The following is a 6,350-nucleotide window of genomic DNA, read 5'->3' on the forward strand; positions in this document are numbered from 1 at the left end:
GAGCTATGCTTACAACGAAGTTCTTATTACTATAAGAGAAATTCTAGACCATCGAGCAAATCTCATTATCAGTGGGTACAAATGGAAAGCATGGTAAAAGTGCAGGAATAATGAATCTAACGACTACCAATTGCAAGGAGAGTAAATCAACAACTTAATTCATCAATGAAAGAAACATCAACATCAAATTGCATTAAATGTAAACCAAATCCTGACATGAGTTCATCATCACAAAAGAAAGCAAAATGAGAAATTAACATTACAATTAATGAGATCAAGACGTAGACATGAGAAATTATAAAAGAAACAAGATGAAAGCAAAGAATTAGACATGGATCTATGATAATTTAACCTAATCCTAACCTAATTCTAGAGAGAAGAGGGAGCTTCTCTCTCAAGAAAACTAATTAAAGGCTCATGTTGACTAACTAATTGCTCCCCCTTTGCTTGGACTTCAATTTTGTATGAAATACACTCAGAAACAAGTTGGATTTGGGCCTGGTCAGCTCAGAAATCGCCCTAGCGTTTTGCCTTTAAGTGGGCCACGTGCTAGTATCGGTACGTACGCGCCATGTGTGCGTGCGCGTCGATTGGCTATATTTTAATCCGCGCGTACGTGGCATGTACGCGTGCGCGTCTCTATGTTAAATCACTTATGCGTGTGCGCGCCTTGTACCCGTGCGTGCCCATTAATGCATTCCAATCTTTGTTTCTTCATGCATTCTCCACTTTGTATGCTTTTCTCCTCATTTCTTCCATCCAATACTTGCCTTATGAGCCTGAAATCACTCAACAAACATATCAAGGCATCAAATAGAATTAAAGTGAATCAAAATCACCAATTTAAGGGCCTAAAAAGCATGTTTTTACACTTAAGCATAATTCAGGGGAGAATTACAAAACCATGCTATTTCATTGAATAAATGTGGGAAAGGTGGTAAAATCCCCTAAAATAAGTACAAGATAAACCACGAAATTGGGGTTTATCAAATCTCCCTACACTTAAACTAAGCATGTCCTCATGCTAAAATTAATAAAAAAGCAAAAGGTATCAACATTTATTCAATGCAAACTAACTAAATGCAATCTATCTATATGTAACCTATTTACATGAATGCAATGGCTTAGTCAAAATAAATCAATCTCCAAGAATACATATGCAAGCACAAGGGCTAAGGCAATAGCAATCAAAGCAAACCACAATTGGATTAAATCATTGAAAGATTTTACAAACTTGCAGGAAAAGATAATCATAGGTGGAAACATGTAATTGAGCGATCGAACCCTCATCGGATGTGTATCCGCTCTAGGCACTCTAGTGTATGGGGCTGATTCACTCAATTCTCCCTTAATCATGCTTTCTAAGATTTATTTTTCATCTAACAATCAACAATTACTTTATGCATGCATACAAATATCATGAGGGCTTTCCCATAGGTTGTAATGGGGCTAGGGTCAAGGTAGGATGCATATGGTCAAGCGAGCTTGAAATTTGAATCTTTGACTAACTTAAACTTTTCACCTAACTTATGACTACCGATACAATTCTAAACAATCCTAACTACCCATTCTTCACTTTTACACATACTCATGTATTCTCTTTTGATCACCACACATATGCATTGATCATTATTAAGCTTTGAACCTTGGGATATTTGTGTTCCCTTTTTATTGCAATTCCTTTTCTCTCTTTTTCTATATATATATATATATATATATATATATATATATTGAAAGGAAACATAAACTATATACAAGAACATCAATGCATATAGTTTACACATGATTAATACATGAGTATGTACCAAATTCTCAAAATTTTCAACAAAAACACACACACACACTTTTATCTCTACCCAATGTACCCAACTTTCCCAAAATCAAGTAATGAACACTCTCACTAGCCTAAGCTAATCAAAGATCCAAATTAAGGACATTTATTATTTTTCATTTAGGCTTGTAATGTGCTTCAATTAAGAATAAGTGGGTTAAGCATAGGCTCAAAATTGGTTAAAAATGGAAGATAAAAGGTAGGCTATTTGGGTAAGTGAGCTATTTGAACAATGGCCTCAATCATATAAATGCATGTATACACAAAATAGTGGACATAAAGAATCAAATAAATCAAAGATTACAATCATAGGAAGAGAATGATGCACACAAGAATGAAAATAAGTGGTTATATGATGTAACCACACAATTAGGCTCAAAACTCTCATGCTTGTGTTCTTAGCTCAAAACATGATCCACAAAGTGTATAATTCAGGCAAGTTAAAAAAAAATTTCAACCAATTGGAGTGGTGCTCTAGAAATCGATTTTCTTGGAAATTTTCATCATATTGACTAAGCTTATTCTAATGCAATGTTGTGATTTAGAAAATTTTAAAAAAAATTTCCTTAGTTTACCCTCTTTTCAATCAAAACATAATTCTTATACAAAAAGGGTTAACTAGGTTTCAACAATTCACAATATTTTTCTAATCACAATCAAAAGCCAAAATACAATATACACATATATAATAAAAGTGTGCAACAACCAAAATAAGGGTATCCACACTAACAAATATGTACAACTATCCCAAAATAATCTCAAAGATAAAGTGCAAAATAAAATAAAGTAGCAGAAACTAGAAGATAAATATTTGAAAGTTCACCACATAAATGCTATCCACCGGTCATGAACGGTGACCTCCCCACACTTTAGGATGAAGCATCGTCCTCGATGCTACTGTTGAAGCTCGGGATGGGGGTCAACAGTCGCGCCGGGCTATGGCTCGAGCTGTGGCTCAGGCTCAGGCTGCAGTACTGGCCGTGAGTCCTCAGGGGGCTGTTGAACCTCTGTGGTGGTCTGTGTCTCTGGTGGTACCTCCTGCTGAGTCGGCTCCTCAACATGATCCTCCTCCTGATCCTATTCGTCGGAGGCGGGAGAGTCTGGGAGCGGAGGTAGCTCAATACCCTGTGAGACAAACACCTGGTCTATGCGGTCGAGACGTCGCAGGATACGACACTCGCTGCGCTCCATGAAGCGAAATAGGCGCTGTACCAATAAGTGTGTCGGCTCAGGTACATGTGGTGGTGGCAAGGATGCTGTGGCTGAAGTAGAAGAGGGTCTTGCTACTACTGCTGATGATGAGGGGTGAGCTGCCTCCACCACTACTCTGGCTCGAGATCGGCGTCTGGGTGGAGGCTTCTCGTGCACCCACCCACCCCATGGAATAGTAACCTCCTTGTCATCGTCATCTGGGGGTGGTGGTGTCACATCATTGTCCTCCCACGGGACATCAGCTAGCTCAATCATGCTGGTGACCAGTGTAGGGAATGGCAAGAGGCCACGGATATGCGCCCGCCACATACTCTACCTGATCAGCCGGGGGAAGTCTACCTCATTCCCCTCCATCACACACCCAATCAGAACTAGCATATCCATCGGAATCTCTGAAAAGTGAGTGGTGGGCAGGACATAATGGGTGAATATATGCTGCCAAGTCTTAGCCTCTCTCGACAGATTAGTGAAAAGCATCCCATTGGGCTTCTTGCTCCTAGAATCCATCACCCAAGGGGCGTCAGGTGTGGCAATCATGCGCCTAAGTGCCTCATAATCAAAAGTCATGTAGTGGATAGCTACCTTTGCCTGCTGATAGGCGCATGGGTCACCAGTACGAGATCGGCTAAGTAATGCCTCCCCAATAGCAGCCTCAGTGATCATAATCTCTCTACCCCGCAGATGGACTAAATCAAGAGTGGCACGGAAGAAGTTGCAGTAGAACTCCCTCACCCATGAAGTGTTTATCCTTCCTAAATCTCTATCAACAAAGTCCAAGCCCAATTCCAGAATACGGCTGTTGATGGCACGTCTCACATCATTGGGAAGGACCAGCTTCTTCTTAATGTTCAGGTTCGTCTTCTGGAATTTAGGGAAGCGAAGCTCACAGTAGAGGTTGGGAAATTTGATTGGGTCAGTGGATGGAAGTAGCTGATTCTCTTTGTCCACTTCATTTAGCGGATTCTTAGCATAATTAGCATAAGATGATGGGGTAGAGGCTTTAGAGTGCTTTCTCTTCTTAGAAGTAGTGGCTATAGCTTTTCCTTTGTCTGACATCCTGAAAAACAGATGTGATATGATATAAGCAATTAGCCAAATAGATGTATAGCAATCAAGGTAAAGCATATTCATGATGTGAGTGAAGACAAAAGAATTCTTAGAATGCAAGTAACAGAATTCAGAATTTAAACCATAATTGCACAATGCTTATTTATTGAGCCTAAGAAATGCCATATTCAAAAGAATGATTAAAGAGTTATGTTCAAAACAAAAAGAAGAAATCAGTTGGTTAATCAAATTAGAGTTAGAAATTAGTTCAAAAATCAGTGACATGATTGTTATTGGCTCAATTAAAAGAAGTGTACAAAATAGGAATGTAAGCATACTCACGACCATGAAATGCATATAGTCATTGATGATGAAATATGATATTGCCAAAAAGCAACCAATATGAAAACAAGTCATCAATTAATGTAAGGTTCACTAGAGTTGTATGAATTGGTGTTGGTAAAATCAAAACTTTAATGAACAATGCACATAAATGAAATTCAAACACCAACTTTCAATGAGGTATGAAGGTCACAAGGTTGAGATAAGAGTTGAAAATTTTATTCACCATGTGACTAAAGATAATTTGGTTATAGAGAAAATGAGTCACATTAGCCACATAGGTGGAAGAAATCATCAACCTTGTGAAAGCAAGCAAATGGGGCCCAATTTCAAATGAAAACCAAGTTTATGGTCAATCTGAAAATTTACTCAAACTATTCAATGAATAGAAGAAGTAAATCAACATTGTAAACAAGTAAAGAATATAATAAGCATGACCAAAACTTGTAAACACGTCCTTGAAAAGTTTCTAAAACCATTTAGCAAACAAAATTCTATTGACACAGAAATCGTCAACTAGAAGTTTGTTGCATCAATTAAACAATGTTATTTCATGAAACATGGTTAGGAAAAATTCGGCAGTATTTCAGCAGTAAAAATGGAAAGCATGGTAAAAGTGCAGGAATAATGAATCTAACGACTACCAATTGCAAGGAGAGTAAATCAACAACTTAATTCATCAATGAAAGAAACATCAACATCAAATTGCATTTAATATAAACCAAATCAAACATAAGTTCATCATCACAAAAGAAAGCAAAATGAGAAATTAACATTACAACTAAGGAGATCAAGACGTAGACATGAGAAATTATAAAAGAAACAAGATGAAAGCAAAGAATTAGACATAGATCTATGACAATTTAACCTAATCCTAACCTAATTCTAGAGAGAAGAGGGAGCTTCTCTGTCTAGAAAACTAACTAAAGGCTCATGTTGACTAACTAATTGTTCCCCCTTTGCTTGGACTTCAATTCTGCATGAAATACACTCAGAAACAAGTTGGATTTGGGCCTGGGTAGCTCAGAAATCGTCCCTAGCGTTTTGCCTTTAAGTGGGCCACGTGCTAGTATCGGTGCGTACGCACCATGTGCGCGTGCGCCTCGATTGGCTGTTTCTTCATCCGCGCGTACGCAGCATGTACGCGTGCACGTCTCTCTGTGAAATCACTTCTGCGCGTGCGCACCTTGTACGCGTGCGCGCCCATTGATGCGTTCCCAATCTTTGATTCTTCATGCATTCTTCACTTTGTATGCTTTTCTCCTCATTTCTTCCATCCAATACTTGCCTTATGAACCTGAAATCACTCAACAAACATATCAAGGCATCGAATGGAATTAAAGTGAATCAAAATCACCAATTTAAGGGCCTAAAAAACATGTTTTTACACTTAAGCACAATTCAGGGGAGAATTACAAAACCATGCTATTTCATTGAAAAAATGTGGGAAAAGGTGGTAAAATCCCCTAAAATAAGCACAAGATAAACCAAGAAATCAGGGTTTATCACAACTGCCATGATTACTCTCATTTGGTGCGTCATGGAAGACAAGGACCTGTACCTTCCCCGATTTATCCGGAACTACATGGCTAGGGTCCATGTTCGAGGCACTCTGCCTTTCCCCTATCTGATTACCCAGTTGGGCCACCGAGCTGAGGTACCTTGGGAGCCTGAGGATGAGAAGCCCCCAGCTGCCGACTGTAAGAAGACTATCCCACATGACAGGAGGTTCGAGGCTCTGGGCCACGACTGCCCTCTCTTACTGCCTCCGCTGACGCCGCCACATCCTCTGCTGCCCCTTCAGCACCTGCTGCACCACCCACACCCACAGCACCCTCACCCACTTCCCAGCCCATATACCACCTAGTGCACCGACTCTTTGAGTGCCTGGATCGGATGGACCATCGCAATAAGCGAC

The sequence above is a fragment of the Arachis hypogaea genome, chromosome 19 (assembly GCF_003086295.3).
Source record: "Arachis hypogaea cultivar Tifrunner chromosome 19, arahy.Tifrunner.gnm2.J5K5, whole genome shotgun sequence".
Classification (NCBI taxonomy): Eukaryota; Viridiplantae; Streptophyta; class Magnoliopsida; order Fabales; family Fabaceae; genus Arachis; species Arachis hypogaea.